The sequence below is a fragment of the Elaeis guineensis genome, chromosome 8 (assembly GCF_000442705.2).
Source record: "Elaeis guineensis isolate ETL-2024a chromosome 8, EG11, whole genome shotgun sequence".
In the NCBI taxonomy this organism is placed as follows: domain Eukaryota; kingdom Viridiplantae; phylum Streptophyta; class Magnoliopsida; order Arecales; family Arecaceae; genus Elaeis; species Elaeis guineensis.
The window spans coordinates 117,418,265-117,439,506 of record NC_026000.2 but is presented as its reverse complement, the minus strand read 5'-3'; the positions used below and the strand labels follow the sequence as shown (position 1 = coordinate 117,439,506).

General features: G+C 38.0%; 1 non-coding gene across 1 annotated transcript; it reads right to left on the bottom strand.

Moving 5' to 3' along the window:
- Positions 1-19,740: 19,740 nt before the first annotated feature.
- On the bottom strand, positions 19,741-19,846 carry LOC140851387 (small nucleolar RNA R71). The gene has a single exon (XR_012134140.1). It is a non-coding gene; the product is annotated as a small nucleolar RNA R71 (small nucleolar RNA).
- Between the last annotated feature and the right edge of the window lie 1,396 nt (positions 19,847-21,242).

Sequence of the window (21,242 nt, the reverse complement as noted above, 5' to 3'; positions counted from 1 at the left end):
CACAATCAGTTGATGACTGATGAATGGAAATGGTGATGACCAATGAGGGATGAGCTTCAAGGAAGATCGATGCTGGTGATCGGTGAATGGCGAGTAGGGACTGTCAAGATAGACTTTGGAGTAGTGGATGGTCATAGAGAGGAGAGCAAAAATTGAGAAGTGAAAAATTGAGAACCCTAGGCCTTGATAGATAGACATTTTGATTTGGGAATTGGGATTTGGTTGGGACTTTTTGAGAGAAGAAGAGCCTAGTGAACTATTTTGATTTTAGAATTTGTACGATCCATTTTAGACTAGCCTAAATGATAGAGACTAAATGCCTAGATTTTAGACTAGCCTAAATGAAGAGGGACCCATTTTGAAACTAAATCGAGATTGGGTTCAGATCTAAATTTAGGTTCTAAGTTTGGCTTAAATTTAGTCCCGAATATGGTCCACACCTGGCTAGGCTAGGGGTGGCAATCGGGTCAGGTCGGGTCAAATACGGCCGGGTCAGATACGGATCGGATCAAAAAATATCAAATTTAAACCCAACTTGTTTATTAAACAGGTCAGATTTTCAAACCTGAACCTGATCCATTTAATAAATAGATCACCTGACTCGACCCATTTAACCTGTTTATCGACCCGACCCAACCCGTTTAACCCATTTATCATTTAACCTATTTATTAAACAGTTAACCTATTTATCCGACCCAACCCGTTTAACCTGTTTATTAAATAGTTAACCTGTTTAACCGACCCGACCCAACCCATCTAATCTGTTTATCATTTAACCTATTTAATAGATAAACAACTTATTTAACCAATCTGACCAAATCCATTTAATCTATTTTTAAATAAGATAAATATCATAATTCACAAAAGCCAGTATATTGAATTCAAAATAAAATATACCATTTCAAACTGAATACATTATCCTTAAAGGAGAATAAATGCTGCCACTATTTAACATATGATCATTTTAATAACATAAAGCATGAGGAGAAAATCTGCTCAAGAATTAAAAAAAAAAACTTACCAACCAAATAAGTAATCACAAACTCGTAGTGTTTTTAAGTCCAATCACATATCATGCATGAAAGTATGAAACCTACAATATCCTATTATAGAACATAAAATACATATATCAAAATATTAAGTTAACATATTACTGTAAATAATATCAGAATTTAGAACATATTTCCAAATTACAACCCAGTGATGACAAAGAAGATAGCAACGCTACAACAATAACATGTATAGAAGATTCAAATAGGATACAACATCAACTCTAAACCAAATCCCATCACCAACTCTAAATCTAGCTTTTATGAGTTTCAGTAATTAGCCGGAGAGGCTCGGGGCTCATATGTTGCCTATCATCATAGTTCATAGAAGCTCGGAGATGATTTCTTAGAAGGAACTCATCCTGATTCCTACATGAAAAATTTATATTTTAGCAATGTTCAACTAAATATAAAATATTGATAGATAAAAAATGAAGGATAAAACATGTGGTACAACTTCAAACATACGAATCTTCTAATCCACATTCTCATCCATCTCAAGAATGATAATAAGGTTGCTGCATCTAAAAAATATCAAAATAGCAAAGAATGGAAAAGAAAGATCCATGTGTTGTGATCCAGGTGGTGTGCCCAAGGCCCAGGAACCAAGGCTAAGGCCAAGGTCCATCATTCATGAGGGCTTCATGGAGGCTCTAGGGCTAGTTGGCCCTAGGTTGAAAGGCTGTGGCCTTTGGGTTCTTGAGGTCTAGTTATGTGGGCCTCAAGGGACCAACTCTTTATGGGCCAGGTCTGGGCCCAGGATAGGTGAGATTAGGTTGAGTCATGGGTGTACATAGGCTTGGGTTAACCTAATCTCCCATAGAGTTGGTCAAGGGAGTTTTGGGTTTGGGTCACTTGACCCTGTGTTTATATATACATTCACTGTATAGGTTTGATTAAGCCAAGGAATACGAAAACTCTTCTCCCAAGTCTCTCTCTCTCTTCTCCCTCTCTCTCCAGCTATTCTCATGCCCAGGAGTAAGAAACCCTAGGGTTTCTTGCCGCCAGGTCCATAGAAGGCAGGAAAAGCAGGGAGGCCTAGGTTTGAGCCCCTCCCCTTTGTGCCACCAACCATATTGCCTCTCCCTCTCTTGCAGCTACCCAAACATTAGGTCAAGACTTGAAATCTCTTACTACAAGGTTGGTACAAGTTTTTTTAGATCTGGAGTTGATCTGAGGTCGTTTGAGGTATGGGTGAGATCTCCATCAACAGATCTACAGAAAGGCTGCAGCAGGACAGATCTGCAAGGTCTGGTTCTATCTATCTTCTTCCTCTATCGATCCAGGCCTGATCTGATTGGGTACCAGATCTTGGATTTTTTAGAGGTGATCTTAGAGGCGTCTTCATCTGGAACAAAAGGCTGACGAAAAAGATACAACCAGGCTGATTTCGTCAAGGGCCTTCGATCGAGTCCAGAAGTCTCCAGATTTGTTCGTTGCTGGTTCTGCTCACCAAGGTCCGTGGGAGGAGCCAAGATCATGCTCCAATAGTTGGTATCAGAGCTACGATGGTGAGGAAGCGTTCCAAGCATGAGAAGTTGAAGATCCCAAGTGCTGAAAATTTTCAGCAAGGTACCATCAAGGTATATTCTACACTTCTTGATTTTATATTGCTTGTTTGGCTTGGATCCAGTCATGGGCAGCAATATGAAGGTCGATTTCGAGAAGTTTGATGCAAGGAAACTTTTTCATGTAGAAAATTGGGTGGAGGATCTTCTGTGCAAGCAGATTTGGATCAGGCTTTGGATGAGAAGCCTGAGGGAATGACAGATAGACAGTGGGCATCGTTGGAGAAGAAAGCATGCTCGGTGATCAGAGGATGTTTGCGGATGCGACGTTGTATTCAGTCTGGAAGAAAAGACCCTGAAGGGCCTTTGGTCGAAGTTGCACACCATATATATGGGGAAGAATATGTGCAACAAGCTAATGCTGAAGAAGAGGTTGTACAGTCTTCGGATGCAGGAGGGATCTGATGTGATTGGCCACATTCAAAGGTTCGACCAGTTGTGCACAGAGTTAATGAATATCGGGGTGAAGCTGGATGAGGACAAGTTCTGTTGCTTTTGTGTTCGCTGCCAGGATCATATGACTCTTTGGTGACTACACTGCTCTACGGCAAGGAGACTCTGAAATATGAGGACATGGTCTCGGTGCTGAGGTCTAATGAGCAAAGGAAAAGTTGACCAGAGATCGGGCTCTCAGGAGGGTTTGGCAGTAGGGGAGAGGACAGGTAGAGGCAGAGGCAGAAGCAAGTCCAGGGGGTGGTCCAAGTCCAGGAAGGGAAAGAAAGAGATGAAATGCTTCAAGTGCAACGAGTTCGGGCACTTCAAGCGAGAATGTCCACTATGGAAAGCAAGAAGGGAGAAAGAAGTGGCTCAGAATCAGTGAGTGCAGTTGCTGGGCAGCAGGTGGAGGATGATCTACTTTGGTATCAGATGGTCACAGGCATTACACAAAGGAGTGGACACTAGACTCTGCGTGCTCACATCATTACACACCACATAGGTCTTGGTTTGCGACATACACCAAGACAGATGAGGGATCAGTGACTCTAGGCGACAATCATCCTTGCAAGGTGGCTGGGATAGGGACAGTCAGGGTGAGGATGTTTGATGGGATTGTGAGGACATTGACAAATGTAAAGCATGTCTCGGAGCTGGAAAAGAATCTGGTGTCACTAGGCTACTTGGAGCGCAGTGGATACAGCTTCAGCAGTAGGGCTAGAAGCGGAGTATTAAACATCTCCAATGGAGCTATGGTGGTGATGAGAGGCAGGAGGTTGGACAATAATCTCTATCGCATGGAGGGATCTGTGGTACCGAGAGTCTGATGCAGCAGTTGCAGCACAGGACCAGCAGGGGGCTTACAGGATGTGGCACTACCGCCTAGGCCACATGGGTGACAAGGGGCTGAGGGAGTTGAGTAGGAGAGGACTCATCTCTGATCTGGAGGATGGTGCTATAGGGGAGATCTGTGAGCCTTGCCAGATGGGAAAGTAGAGGAGAGTTCAGTTCAACATCAGTACAACCCACAGTGCAGCCCCTTTGGAGTTAGTACACACGGATGTGTGGGGACCAGCCCCAGTTTCAGCTAGGAATGGGGCCAGATACTTCATGACCTGATTGATGATTTCTCAAAAAAACTCTGGATTTACTTCATGAGAGAGAAGTCAGAGGTCTTCACCAAGTTCAAGATCTGGAGAGCTGAGGTGGAGAAGGAGCAGGGGAGGAGCATGAAGTGTCTGAGGTCAGACAATGGCGGGAGTACACCAGCAGAGAGTTTCAGGACTACTATGAGGAGTGTGGGATCAGGAGACACTTCTCAGTTAAGGAGACTCCACAACAGAATGGGTGGCCGAGAGGATGAACAGAACACTTCTGGAAAAGCACGATGCATGAGGCTGCAGGCAGGGCTTCCAAAGGCATTTTGGGTTGACACAATTGACGCAGCGGGTTACTTGGTCAATCGGTCACCTCACACCAGGTTGGATGGCAGCTTCCAGAGGAGGTGTGGTCTGGGAGGATAGTTGGGCTGGGCCATCTACGGATATTTGGGTGCACACCTATGGGCACATTGGAGCTGGTGAGCGGAGCAAGCTAGACGCCAGATCACCAAGACGGTGTTTCTAGGCTATCCAGAGGAGTTAAGGGATACAGGCTGTGAGATCCCTTGGAAAAGAAGGTCATCATTAGTCGGGATGTGACTTTTGATGAGGAGTCAGTCCTACGGAGGCGAGCAGGCATGGAGGAGCAGCAGGAGCAGGAGGAGGTCCAGCAGGGGCTGCTGGACAGCTTACCTCTTTGATTTTGCCTCTTGCAGGTACTACGGGAGGACATGACATTCAGATGGAGAACCTACCTAAGGTGTCTCCACAGGTGGAGAAACTCGAATGGATGATCGAGGTGAAGAGATCCAGCAGGAGCGAGCTGGATCGAGGACTGATATCGGTGTTGCCCTACACAAGCCCAAGAGGACCATCAGGCAACCGGATCGATATGGCTTCGAGGAGACACTGTCATATGCCCTGGTGACAGTGAATGGAGACCCATATACGTATCAGGAGGCTATTGAGAGCCAGGACAGAGAGCGGTGGGTCCAGGCGATGTCCGAGGAGATGCAGTCTCTCCACCAGAACCAGACGTGGCGATTGGTGCAGTTGCCACAGGGGAAGAGGCCCATTGGCTGCAAATGGGTCTACAGTCGCAAGGAAGGGCCTTCAGAGCAGGGAGGTATCAGATTCAAGGTGAGGTTAGTGGCCAAGGGATACTCCCAGAAGGAAGGCATCGACTTCAGCGAGGTCTTCTCTCCCGTCGTCAGACATACTTCCATCAGAGTGTTGCTGAGCATTGTAGCAGCTCAGGATTTAGAGCTGGAGCAGATGGATGTCAAGACGGCGTTCCTCCATGGGCATTTGGAGGAGAGGATTTACATGGAGCAGCCACCCGATTTCAGGGATCCAGGATCAGAGGGAAAGGTTTGTTTGTTGCAGAAGTCGCTGTACGGGCTGAAGCAGTCGCCGAGGCAATGGTACAAGTGGTTCGACTCCTATGTGCGCAGATTGGACTTTTCAGGTGCGAGTTTGATCCCTGTATTTATGTTCAGTCTCTTGAGGATGGTTCTAGGGTGTTCCTACTCTTGTATGTGGATGACATGCTTATAGCATGCAAGAGTAGGAAGGTTGTGCAGGATCTGAAGGCATCCTTATCTGGGAGTTTGAGATGAAGGATTTGGGCCCTGCAAGAAGATCCTAAGCATGGAGATTTTTAGAGATCGAGCCAGGAGGGTGCTGCATCTATCTCAGGGGGCTACATACAGAAGGTCTTAGAGAGGTTCGGGATGAAGGAGCAAAGCCGGCGGAGCTGCCACTTGCCGGTCACTTCAGACTCTCGAAGACCATGGCACCACAGACTGAGGTGGAGGCTCAGGAGATAGAGATGGTTCCTTATGCTTCAGGAGTTGGGAGCTTGATGTATGCAATGGTCTGTTGTAGGCAGACATTGCTCATGCAGTGAGTCAGATTAGCAGGTTCATGGCGCAGCCTGACAGGGAGCACTGAAGAGCTCGAAGTGATATTCAGATACCTGGCAGGTTCAGTTGGAGTTGTCATCTGCTACGAACAGCGAGGAGGTGCAGTGGGATACTCTGACATGTCCAGGGAGGCTCAGGGGCTGATTGGCGATTATGTAGATGCAGACTTTGGTGGAGATGTGGATACCCGGAGGTCTATGACAGGCTTCATCTTTAGCCTGTATGGAGGTCCTATTTCTTGGAGATCGAGTCTGCAGCCTATCACGGCCCTATCCACTATAGAGGCAGAGTACATCGGCTGACAGAAGCAGCTAAGGAGGCAATTTGGCTGAAGGATTTGTTGACGGAGATGGGCCTTACTCAGGAGGCCATTAGAGTGCACTGTGACAGCCAGAGTGCACTTCTATTAGCACAGAACTCAGTCTATCATGCAAGGAAAAGCACATCGATATTCGGTATCATCGAATTAGGGAGCTTGTGGAGGATGGCGAGGTGGAGCTGGTAAAGGTACACACCAAGGAGAACCAGCTGATACACTTACGAAGGTACTTCCACGGGATAGCTTTCAGAGATGTGTTGAGCTGATTCGGCTGATGGATAGAGTGGAGCTGGTTGAGGCCTTGGGACACCAAGGTGGAGATTGTTGTGATCCAGGTGGTGTGCCCAAGGCCCAGGGGACCAAGGCTAAGGCAAAGGTCCATCATTCATGAGGGCTTCATGGAGGCTCTAGGGCTAGTTCGGCCCTAGGTTGAAAGGCTGTGGGCCTTTCGGGTTCTTGAGGTCTAGGTTATGTGGGCCTCAAGGGACCAACTCTTTATGGGCCAGGTCTGGGCCCAAGATAGGTGAGATTAGGTTGAGTCATGGGTGTACATGGGCTTGGGTTAACCTAATCTCCCATAGAGTTGGTCAAGGGAGTTTTGGTTTGGGTCACTTGACCCTGTGTTTATATATACATTCACTGTATAGGTTTGATTAAGCCAAGGAATACGAAAACTCTTTCTCCCAAGTCTCTCTCTCTCTTCTCCCTCTCTCTCCAGCTATTCTCCATGCCTCAGGAGCAAGAAACCCTAGGGTTTCTTGCCGCCAGGTCCATAGAAGGCAGGAAAAGCAGGGGAGGTGCTAGGGTTTTGAGCCCCTCCCCCTTTGTGCCGCCAACCATATTGCCTCTCCCTCTCTTGCAGCTACCCAAACATCAGGTCTAGGACTTGAAATCTCTTGCTATGAGGTTGGTACAAGTTTTTCTCAGATCTGGAGTTGATCTGAGGTCGTTTGAGGTGCGAGTAGATCTCCATCAACAGATCTACAGAAAGGCAGATAGATCTACATTTTTTTTTTTTTATCTAGATGCCAAGATCTACAGAAAGGCTGCAGCAGGACAGATCGTAAGGTCTGTTCTATCTATCTTCTTCCTATCTAGAATGCCCCATTCAAGATTATAAATTGGAAGAACTCGATCCAGGCCTGATCAGGTTGGGTACCAGATCTTGGATTTTTTAGAGGTAATCTTAGAGGTGTTCTTCATCTGGAACGAAAGGTGACGAAGAAGACAACAACCAGGCTGATTTCATCAAGGGCCTTCATCGAGTCCAGAAGTCTCCAGATTTGTTCATTGCTGGTTCTGCTGCACCCAAGGTCTATGGGAGGAGCCGGATCATGCTCCAACACCATGCATATCTAGAAAAAGAAGACAAGGCTCAGATCTGATAAAGTGATAATTAATCCACAACTAAATCAAAATGACGATATCGGTTGCCTATAGAAGAAGGCCACCAAGATTATTGCTGTTAGAAATAGTTAAGTCATCAAACATATATTCATAAATCATCATAGCCTCCACAATACATATATATGTCCAAAAATATGAACAAGACACATATCATAATTCACAAATAGCAGCATGTTCAATTCAAGACAAAATATATCATTTCAAACTGAAAGTCTAGAAACACATTATCTTTAAAGGAGAACAAATGCTGCCACTATTTAACATATGATCACTTTAAATAACATAAAGCATGAGAAGAAAAAGCTTGCCAACCAAGCAAGTAATCATAGTATTTTTAAATCCAATCTCATATCATGCATGAAAGTATAAAACCTGCAATATTATATTATAGAACATAAAATACATATATCAAAATATTAAGTTAATATGTTACTATAAATAACATCAAAATTCAGAATATATTCTCAAATTACAACCCAATGATGACAAAGAAGATAGCAACACTGTAACAGTAACACACATAGAAGATTCAAATAAGATACAACTTAACTCTAAGTCAAATCTCATCACCAACAATATATTCAAATTAAATAGATAGTAGCAACTTAAAAGTTAAGATTTTATGAATTTCAGTAATTAATTGGAGAGGCTCAGATATGATAATTAATCCATAGCTAAATCAAAATGACAATAATCGGTTGCCTATATAAGAAGACCATCCAAGATTGTTGCCACTAGAATTAGTTGAGTCATCAAATATATATAATATATTAAAAAATAATCATAGCCTCCACATACAAACTTTAAAATAATCTCAAAATTGCTTAAAATCTAAATAAGTACCTAAATTTCAAATAAAGACAGTATAACAACATCCATTGTTCTTACTCAAATAAAAATCAAAAAGAAGTTCCAAACAAAATACAACATAACAAGATAATATGTCGAAATATATGACAACACAATCTAAAAAAGAATGCATGACCATGATTTATCTCATTATGGATTGCGATCAATATTGGTCGAGCCTTGAGTTGATTAGTCTTCATTGATGGAATTGAAGTTCATGACATCTTTTACAATCTCATCTAACTCGGGTTCCAAAATATCTACATTGAAAGATTACAATAGTTAATAATAAACTCATTCAAAAAATATAATAGCAATACAATGATTAAATTATATACCTTTCTTTCAAATATCCAATCTCGAGTGCAAATCATAGCCTCACTGACATCTGGTTTAAGTAAACTAAATATTTATCAAGTACCCACCCACCAATACTAAAAGTAGATTTAGAGGCAACTGTAGATATTGAAATAGTTAAAATATCACGTGCCATGAGAGAAAATGAGGATATCGAAAATGATGGCTTTCTAAAATTCAAAGATATCTAAATTGGACTTTCTATCAACTCTTGGCTCATCTAAGTATAATTCCAATTCAGACTTCTATAAGTAGTCACAAATTCAAAGCTTTCAAATGTATCAAAATCCTACAATATTATAAAAATAAAATAAGTTATTTATTAGAACTAGTATTATGTACAAGATAATAAATTTATTTTGATAAATAAAAATTTATATTACCTGAAAAATATCTGATTTTTACATGGCTCAGAAGTCTCACAAGAAGTACCACTATAATTTCCAGATATGAGCCCAAGTGGGGGGGTAAATTATATCTTTTTAAAATTTTTGTGATTAGTACACTCAAGTAATGTGCTACACTTGTTAAGTGGAGTGAATTGATTAGCTATGAAAATGAAATCAATCACAAATGATAGGCAAGCAAGTATAAAGCACAAAAAATAAGTAAAGAGATGCAAGATAACAAACACAAGAGATTTATAGTGATTCGGTGCCAACCTTACACCTATATCCACTCTTCAATCCTACTTAGAAATTCAATCCACTAAAAAGATTTCAAGATATAAAAATCGAACAACTTGACCCTTGCTATCCAAGCAAGAACACTTATTTCTTGGATATAAGCCAACCTACAACACTCTGATTTCATGTTCGAATCAACCTATCGGAGTTTTAAAATCCTCCAAAACTCAAAACTCAAAATACAATAGCAAGAAAATAGTGTATAGGAATTTCAACACAACAACTCCTTAAATGAGCACAATAAATGTAATAAAAATATAATACTTAAGGGAAAAAAATTTTTGCTGAACATCCTCAATGGATTGGCACACTTGAATGTAGCTGGAGAGTGGTTGGTAAGCTGATTGAATGCTTCTTTCCTCTATTTTAGAAATTTTTTTAAACTTTCATGGATGTGAGCTTTGAATGCTTGAAAATTTTTTGATTTTTCACCTAAGAGAGTATTTATAACCTCCATTTGAACTTAAAGTATCTTAGTGTGGATTAAGAGCTATTGGAGAGTGTTTAATGCGCATTAAATACACCAAAAATGGATTGAAAACTAGCCATTACGAAGCTCGTCCAGAATGAGATGTCCCATGGGATGCCTCACTGGCAATGGGACATCCCATGGGATGCCTCATTTGGCCAGACAAAAAATTGATTCTCTATTTTGGTCTCAGGATCTCAGAGGTCATCCCACATAGTTAGTCTCACTGCATGCCACAAGCCAAAACAGTGCTGCCTGCTATCCAATGAAAGGGGATGACCTAGATGGGTCGCTTCATTTTGTTCCAACCTAATTTTTATACATTTAAGGTCCAAAACTTACTAAATACTTTCAAATACTCTTAAATGAATTTAAATCAATTCAACACTTTCAAAAGACTTTAAAAATTTTTTCAACTTATAGAAACTTTAACTTTGGTACATTTGATGGAGCTTTTCAAACTCAATATTTTGGACTACCTGAAACATCACTAAAATATTTTTTAAAATAAAAAATTCATTAGTAGTCCCTTAAATAGTTTGTGATCATCAAAATTAATTTTTGGAGCATCAATCTTCCCTTTTTGATGATGATAAAATATTTGAGTGTTCATAAAAAAAGATCCATAAAGCTCAAGGGATTGAGTTTGTGAAGCACTTGTAGGAACATGTCAAAAATTAAGTATAGAATATCATGAGATACATATTTTAGTAAGTTATAATATTTTAAATATTTTGTTGATAATTATTTGTGAAGGTATCAGAGTTTTTCAAAAATTATTTCTAATCAGCAAAATCCTCCCCTTTCTTGTATGAGACAGATGAAAGTGATTATTTTGACCATTTTGAAAAAGATCTTCCCCTTTTTATATAAAAAGTGTCAAGTTGTAAAATTTTTCTTATTGGAGCAAAAAAATTTCTTCTTCTCTTCCTTGTTTTTAGTATTAGAGCAATATATATAAAAAGAATCTCTCTTTTTCTTTTTCTTATTTTGATATCAAGGCAAAGTTAAAAATATCAGAGTAAGAATCAAAAGAGAAGGTATTAGAGCATTTTGCAAAATCAAAAATAGATGTATCAGGGCATTTTGGTATCAAGATAAAAATAAAATATCAGAGCAAGAATCAAAAGAGAAGGTATTAGAGTATTTTGCAAAATCAAAAATAGATATATCAAGATATTTTGGTATCAAGGTAAAAATAAAAATATCAGAGTACTCAAAAAAATAAATATATCAGAGTATTTTTCAAAAAATATCAAAATGAAAGTAAGGATAGACATATCAAAGTAATAGATGGGTGTATCAGAGTAAAATACTATACTGTATTAGAACAAAATTTAAGAAAATTGGCAAAAAAAAATCCAAGATAGACTACTTTCTCAACAAAAATTCAGATAGATGGACTACACTACTTTCTCCCCCATTTTGACATCATCAAAAATTGATTAGAGAGAGTAAGTTTTTTAATAGTTGTACACCAGGTATCAGAGTTATAGTGCATTCATTCAAATGTAATAGTCATTCATTCAGTTACATATAAATAGAAAGTGATACCAAGTGATACTAAGATAATGGATAACCTCATATATTAATTACAATAAAAAAAGAGATTACAAGAGTCATAATATATATCCATGAGCATAAAGCTCTCATACATTCAACTACTAAAATAAAAATACAACAACTAAGCAACTTAAAAGTCTAATACAAAATGATCAGATCAGTGAGAATAGGCATCAAGCTCAAAATCATCATAATCAGTCTCGACCTCGATTGAAAGTCTTGTCCGAGTGGATTATGTTGGGAGACAGAATGCAATAGGCTCGACTAAAGCAGGCTCACTAGATGCGGAGGGCCTGGACTGGAGCAGAGTCCTAATGGCTAGCTGGGACAAGACCCCCTTCACTGAAACTCGAAGCCCATCAAGATCAGAAGAGACGAAGTCCCTCGAGTCTTTAATATCTACTCGGATCACTCAAGTGAAGAAACAAAGCTGGCTGTAGAGTCTCTCTATCTTTTGAATCAAGTCAGCCAACTGAGGTGAAGAGGTGGTCGATGTGCTCACTCCTGTCGATAGAGAATCTAAAATCAGTCTGATCTTTCTCTCAATGTCAAAAAATCCTACCATTGAACCTGAGTAGGAAACTCTCCACACTCTCCAGTCTAGAACTTAGATTAGATAAAAGCTCCATCAATGAGGATATGTGTGGCATGACTGAAAAGTTTGAAGAAGGGTCAGAAAAAGAATTTGACGAAGGCTGACAATACTGCTGTTGCACCTACTAGAGGATCTACTCCTGATACTGCTGAAATTGGTGAAGCTATGAAAGAATTTGATCTTGAAACTACTGCTACTGAACAGATAGAATGCCTGCCACTCTCTCAGCCAACAGTCCCATCTCATCCTCTCCCAAACTAAAAGATGGCACTGTATGGCTCGACGATGGGGTACACTAACTGAGGGTCCTGCCTCAGACTCTGATACAGAATGATTATCAAGGCTCTGCCTAGGCATAGGTGGTGAAGAGGGACCCTCCTCCTCAGCACACTCCTCATCATCATCAAAAATGGCAGATTTAGGGGAGACTTGGAGACCACATGGTGCATCAAGTACATATCTCGACTGATCATCAAATCATATCTTTTCTCTCTGGAGAAAAAACTCTTAAACACCATGTGGTGGAGCAATCTCATCTCCATGCTCAACTCCTTGGCCTCAATTTTCATAGACCCCTCCACATCCTCTCTTCTTAAGATGGTCCTAAGCCCGATTTTTTTTCTTAGAAGCTCATTTAGGCAACTCCCTTCATAGGGTATCTGAAAAAGTCTACCCAGCTTAGGAGCATTAAGTATAATTTGGACACCCTTGATAATTGACTTTAGAACTCCATTAGTGAAAACTAAATTGAAAAAAACTCCTTGACAAGATCATGTAAATGGGCTCGGACAAATTACAAAAAAATCTCCATCTTTGCTTAATCAGTTTTTTATCAAGAGAAAATCCATCATTTCTCAAGAAACGAAAGTCAACATTCCTTCCCAAGCTACTTTCCTTACAGATAAGGGGATCTTACTTGGGGTGATTGGTGGAGAGGCTTGAGCTAGTGCTTGAGTAGTCTTCTTCCTTCGTTCCTCAGCCTCCAAGGATCTCACTGACTTCCTTCTCTACGATAATCTCATTTTGGAGGCCATTATCCCAAAGAGAGTAGTAGAATCAGTCAAGGAGACAGAGAAGGATGAAGGATGGATGGAAATGAAGAGAAGAAGAGGATTTTGGGGTGATTGTCTCAGATTTTGAAAATTAGGACTTGAGATTTTGATGGAGATCAAAAGTGAGACGATTTTGATCAAGGATATGTCGAGAGAATATGTTTACCCTAGAATTTGAGGTAGAAAATCAAGGTTTTTGAGCGGTTAAGGGAATGGATTTGTGGGATTGTGGCCGGTGGAGAGCTTGGAGAAGGGTTTCGGTATGGGATAGAAGAGGAGGAAGAAGCACAATAATTGAGTCACCCACTTAGGTTTTAAGAGAAAAATTTAAACGGGTCAGTTTACACATAATCCATTCACCCGATTAATTGGGACGCCCCATGGGACGCCCCATCCAGGGAAACATTAGCTGATGTGAAAATAATTTAGAAAAAAAGATCAAGAGAAAAAATTTGAAAAGGCTTATATCGACTTGAGATGATCATGAAGAGTCTAGATAAATTTTGGCATTATTTTTGATGGAGTATTTCAATGAAAAAAATTTGAGATTATATCTAAATGACACTGATGATTTTTTTTAATTGATTTGAAATAATCTCCAAAAAAAGGTAGATGCCTCCCAAAATTAAGATGATGATGTCAAGAGATTTTAGGTAGATTTTGAGAGTGAAATTATAATTGAAGATCAAGTAGAAGGATCTAAGATATTCAATTTCCTTCTAATTTTATAAAATTTATTTTTATTTAATATTTTGATAAAAATATAGCTAATTGCTTTTCAGTATTTATGTATTCATGTGCTACATCATTATTTTGAATATTTTTCTTATAAAATGATGTCTAATTTCAATGTATTTTAACCTAGAGTATTGAATTGAATTTTTGGTCAAATTAATGACACTAGTGTTATCATATCTTATAAAAATATTTTTAAGTTCAATTTCAAAATCTATGAGCTATTGTTTAATTCATAAAATTTGAGTACAGCAACTTCCGACTGTAATGTACTCGACCTCAACCGTAGACAATGCTACTGAATTTTGCTTCTTGCTAAACCAAGAGATTAAATTCACTCTTAGAAATTGATAAGTTTACTAATACTCTTTCTATCTAATCTACATCCAGTAAAGTCTGCATCTGAGTAGCCTATTAAGTCTATAGAAGATTGCTTTGAGAATCAAAGTCTTAGGTTTTGTATTCTTTTTAAGTATTTGAAATTTTTTTGATAGCATTTAAGTGAGATTCTTTAGAATTTGACTGATATCTAGTACACATACATACACTAACATTATATCCAGTCTACTAGCAGTAACAAAAAGCCTATCATGTCTCTATAAAGCTTTGAATCAATATTTTTGTCATGTTCATCTTTATCTAATTTACAGAAAGGGGTCATAGGTGTATTTATATTTTTGAAGCTCTCTATTTTAAATTTTTTTAATAGTTCTTTTATGTACTTACTTTGGATGATAGAGATCTCTTCTTTATTTGCTTGATCTGAAGTTTGAAAAAGAAAGTGAGTTCTCCCATCATGCTCATCTCGAACTCTCCCTGTATGAGCTTGGCAAATTTTTGGCATAAAGCTTTATTAGTAAACCAAATATAATATCATCAACATATATTTATATAACTAAATTTTTTATTTTTTTTTTTATAAAAAGAGTGTATCTACTTTTCCTCTTGTAAAACTATTTTCTAGCAAGAACTTACTTAATCTTTCATATCAAATCTTAGGAGCTTATTTAAACCATACAATCTTTTTTAACTTAAATGTATGATCTGAAAATTTATGATTTTCAAAACCTGAGAGTTGCTCTACATAAATTTCTTCAGTAATATAACTATTTAGAAAAATACTTTTAACATCTATTTGAAATAATTTAAAATTCAAAAAATAAGCAAAAGCAAGCAGCATTCTTATGGTTCTAGTCTAGCAACAGATGAAAATATTTTATTAAAATTAATTCCTTCTTGTTGATTATATCTCTTAATAAATAATCTTGCTTTATTTTTATTATATTTTTATCTTCACCTAATTTATTCCTATATACCCATTTTTTTCTATTATTGAATGATTTTTAGGTCTAGCAATAAGAGTTCATATATATATATATTTTAAATTGATTTAGCTCTTCTTGCATGGCAATTATCCAGTTATGATCTTTTTCAGCTTCATCCATTATTTTAGATTCTAGGTGTGAAACAAAAGCTACATAATTACATACATCTCTAAGAGAGGATCTAATTCTTACTTCTTATACCAGATCATCAATAATTAATTTTTTTGGGGTGATTGTGAATATACCTTATTTTCTTGAAAGATTACCTGTATCTTGAGGTTGTTCTTGAGTGTTCTAATCATTGATGCTTTCATCCTTAAGTTTTTCTTTCAATTGTTTCTTGTTTTGCTCATTTGAGTCACTGATGGTGAGATTTTTCATTCCATCTTCTATGTTACCTGCATCATCAATACCCTCTCTCTTCTTTGATAGAAGATCATTAGCTTCATCAAAACTACATGAATTGACTCTTCCACTACTAGTGTTCTTTTATTAAATACTCTAAAAGCTTTACTAGAAGTGAAATAGCCAAAAAGATAGCTTCATTAGATTTAGCATCAAATTTACCTAAGCTAACTTTGCCATTATTTAAAACAAAACAATGATAACCAAAAACATAAAAATATCCTATGTTAGGTTTTCTACCTTTTCAAAATTCATAGGGTATTTTCTTTAAAATTGATCTTATTAAAGCACAATTTAAGATGTAACATGCTGTGTTAATTGCTTCTACCCAAAAGTACTTTGGCAGCTTCCTTTCACATAGTATGGTATGGGTCATTTCTTCAAGGATCCTATTTTTTCTTTCTACTATTCTATTTTGTTGTGTTCTAGGTGTTGAAAAATGATGATCTATATCTTTTTCATCATAAATTTTTTAAAAATTTTATTTTTAAATTCAGTACCATGATCACTACGAATTGAAATAATTGATAAATTTTTTTCATGTGAAATCTTTCGACAAAACTTAAAAAATATTGAAAATACTCATCTTTAGATGCTAAAAATAAAATCCAAATAAAATAAAAAATTATCAATAATTACAAAATCATATCTCTTACCTCCTAGACTAGTTCTTCTTGTAGGATCAAATAAATCTATATGTAAGAGTTCTAAAAGTTTAGAAGTTAAAACAACGTTCTTAGATTTAAAGGAAACTCTTGTTTGTTTATCTAATTGATATGCATCACAAATTTTATCTTTGTCAAAATTAATTTTTGACAAATCAAAAATCATTTTTTTTAATAATTTTAGAAAATATATGCATACTAATATGTGCAATCCTACGATGCCAAACCAACTTGTCTCATTGATTTTAGCATTCATGGCCACAAGAATTGCATGTTTTGCATGGAAAGATTATCCAAATCAACTATATACACATTACCATGCCTATGCCCAATAAATCTAGTGCTATCATCAAAAAGATAAGTTACAATGTACATAGATTATTCAAAAATTACTTTATAATCTTTATCACATAATTGACTATACTTAAAAGATTATGCTTGAGATCATCTATAAGTAACATATTTTCAATATAAGCGGAGGGAGTGATACCAATGTTACCAATACCGATGATCTTTTCTTTGTCATTATCTCCAAAGGTGACCATCCCTCCATTTTTAGCTTCCAATGTGATGAATTGAGATTCATCATTGGTCGTGTTTTTGAGCATCCACTATCAAGATACCACTTTATTTTATTGCTTGAGATGCAAGACACACCTGCACACATAAAGTCAAGTTTTAACCTTAGGTACCCAAACTAATTGGGTCCTTTGGGTTAGTGATAAACACTTAATTTAAGTCATTTAAAAAAAAAATTATATTTAATTTATTTTATTTATTAAGAATTTGATGCTTCTTTTTATGTTTTACAGGAAAGGTGATCGTCGAAACAAAGAGTCCGATTCACAGATCAAAAAGACTCAAATTTGAAAAAATTAGACTTAAAATAAAATTAAAATAAAAAAGGATGCATATGGTATTATAGAAAATGAAGATACTATGCAAGGAACCCAAAAAGGATATAGGCATCATTTTAAAGAAACAAAAGTTTCTTTTTGTAAATCAAAAAGGAGCGTTTCTAACAGTTAGCACGGCGGTGTGCGAGCACGGTGGTGTGCGAGCGCAGCAGTGCGGGAGCACGACGGTGCGGGCGCACGGCAGTGCGGGTGCGGGTGCACGACGTGGCGGGTTCGCGGGAGTTGGCTGGCGGACACAGTGGGAACAGACGCTCATTAAAGGAAAAAAATATAATACTTGGAAATACTTCAAGAGAAAGAATTTGTATTTTCTTTATCTGTTGTGATCTTTCTATCTCATCCATCCATCTTTAGTCCTTAGTATTTTTTTAGTCTCACATCTGAAAATCATGTAAAACTCATCCCTCCTAACACCTATAAAAAGACTCTTGTACTCTCATTTGAGGATCATCCCAGAAATTCTTCTAGAGCCTTGCATAGAGGAAGAGAAAGGGACTATTCCATGAGCAGCTAGGCTAGCAGTCTCGGGAGTGGAGAAGAAATTTTGTAACGACATAGAGTGGATTTATTATTCTAAACTTTCTTGTATTTCTTTATATGCAATAAATATTATACTTTTTATTTAAATCGTCATGAGTTCTTTATTTGCTCTCTGTCATATGCTTTTATTTATGCTTTCCTGTTAGATTAATATTAAAACAACTTTTACTTTCTGGAGATGCGTCGTGATCTACGGGTACGGGGCATGCCGAGGAAAGAAGAGTTGTTTACCTAATACTTTTCGGAGACACGCCATGATCTATGGGTACGGGGTGTGCCAAGGAAAGATAAGTATTTTTTTTAAGATTAATCGCATCTATTTAATTAAAAAAAAAGAGATACAACTCTACTAGTGCAAAATTAATTCAAAACTCTCGAGCTCTTTATTTTCTAATTACATCAATTTTGAGATAATTTATTTTTAAATCAAAACAATGCTTCTTTCTTTTATTTTATAATCTTAACTTAGCCCAAGGTCTCTGAGGATACGATCTCGACTCATCCTACCTACGTATGAGTAGAGTTATTTTTGGTGCTATCAATGACTATGCATCAAATTTTGGCACCGTTGTCGGGATCTTGGCATGGTTGAATTAAAAAAAAAACCACTGACATTTCATAACATTAATTAAATAGCGTATCTCAAATATAAAAATTTTAACTTGATTGGACACCTTGTTTCTTTGCCTTGCATCTCCATAATTAACTTTAAGGGCACAACCCAGTAACTAAGATAAGGTGGAGATTTGATCACCCTTCCTTGGCCCACAAATCACTTCTTGCATTTGCATAACCTAGATCTTAATCTAAAATTAATTAGATGTTGACCCCTAAGAATTTCGAGCTCATTAGGATAAGTGACCCTGAGAGTTGAACCAGGTTAGACTTGGTCAGCTAGCTGGTGTCTAGGCAAGTGGTTTGCGGGACGACTGGGCCCGAAGAAAGGTGGTTTTTAATTGATTTTGTTCGCTGACTGGCCAATTTAATTGGTGTCTAAGGAAAGCAACGGGGGACTCCCACCAACTTTACACTTATTTGGCCAGTTGGTTGGTCAAGCTTCGACTTGGAGGGCTTGAAGGCTAACTACAGTTAGGAGCTGTCTAGAACTAGGGTAACTTTAGGATAGAGAGTCCACTGCATGCTAACTTGATTGTAATTAAAATCTAACCACAACTAATTCTTCTATTAGTTTTAGGACTTCTTAGGATCTCTTCTTTAGAACTCTTTTCTCTCTTCTCTGCTCCTCTTAAAAAATATATATATAATCCTTAACAGACTAGGATAGTCCTACATAGACCTTTTAGTTGCATGTTAGGTGACGATCATTAAAACCCGACTTGCAACCATTAGACGAAGAATTAGAAAAGACTCTTTGGACTATCTGAGTTAGAAACATGACTGCACCTGGTGAGGCTAATCCTCCATGCTCATTGAGAGAATATTTCACTCCATCCTCGTATACCTACTCTCCATGCATTCAAGCACCTCCAGTAGAAGCTACCCAATATGAGATTAAGTCTAGCATTATTCAAATGTTGCCATCATTCTATGGACTTAGTAACGAGGACCCATACAAACACTTGGATGAATTTCTTGAAATTTGTTCCACAGTAAAAATCCAAAACTTCTCCAATGATGCCTTAGGTTGAAACTGTTCCCTTTCTCACTTAAGGACAAAGCCAAGCATTGGTTAAACTCCTTAGACTCTATAACCATTTCAACTTGGGATCATCTCAGAGAGAATTTCTCAAGAAATATTTTCAATTGGAAAAATAAATCAAATTAGAAAAGCTATCACTAGTTTTTCCCAATTGGAGGGTGAACTTTTTCATAAGACATGGAAAAGGTTAAGGGACCTCATTCGTAAATGTCCACACCATGCTGTCCCTAAATGGCAACTTTGTCAGTATTTTTATGATGGTCTATCAGAGAAACACCAATAAATGGTTGATGCATCATGTGGTGGGATGTTCATGCTAAAGAGTGAGATAAAGCCTGGCAGCTCTTTGAAACACTTAGTGAGAATTTCCTACATCATATGTCTGCCACCTCTAGAGAACACCCCATGCTTCAACAAAAAAAAAGTAAAATTTATTAGATTGGAAACATCATAGATATCCACAGTAAGGTAGATGAACTGTCTCAAAAATTAGATCGTCTTCTAAATACTGGACAATCCCCGATTCCACCTAACCCAATCCAAGAAGTTTGTGCATTATGTGCAAGTCCGAACTATTTTATTAGTGAATGCCCGGCCGCACCTTAATTTTCTAAGTTTGTGCACGAGCAGGTTCAGCAAGCTCAAGTCAACAAGCTCGCAGATCAGAAAATGATCCATATTCGAATATTTATAACCCCGGCTGGAGAAACTATCCAAATTTTTCTTGGAGACCACAACCAGTGATTGGCCCTGCCACACCTCAACCTCAATATCAGGATCCAACATATAGGCATGGACCATACCATCAATTTCAAAATGCTCCTCAACCATCTACTACTGGTCACAGCTCAGTTTTGAGAAAAAGTTCTGAAAGTACTAGAATGATTAGAAGTCAACACTCAGATCTTAACTCCCACACACAATTCATTGCTAAGCTAGAGACCCAAATAGGTCAACTAGTGACTGCATTCAGTAGGAGAGAAGGAGAAAATTACCTAGCCAACTCGAGAGCAACCTAAGAGGGCAATTTGTGATTGAGAGCTCTAATACCCTAGAAGCTTTTTCTGAACACGCCAAATCAATCATGACTCTGAGAAGTGGGAAGGTCATTGAACACACTAGTAAAACTAATGAGACCAACCCTAAACCTCTAACTGAAGCCAAATCACCAAGAACAAGGAGGACCTTAAAATAGAGAATGAACCAACTGCACCGGAATCATCTTACTTGCCTAAAGCTCCATTTTCGGATGCCCTGAAAGCCCCTATTCCTGCAGATAAGAAGGGAGGAAGACTCGACGAGATGTTGGAATTGTTTAAGCAAGTCCAAATTAATCTTCTCCTTCTAGATGCAATCAAACAGGTCCCTGCTTATGTCAAATTTTTAAGGATTTGTGCACCCATAAACATAAATCTAGATCACAAATCCCAAAGAAAGTATGTCTCACTGAACAGGTTAGTTCTATCTTCCAGCATGCCACTCCTCCAAAGCTTAAGGACCCAGGAGCCCCCATCATTTTCTGTGTTATAGGAGATTATCACATTGAAAAAGCTCTTCTGGACTTAGAGACAAGTGTGAATCTTTTATCTAGTTCGATGTATGAACTTTTTAGATTCGGAGA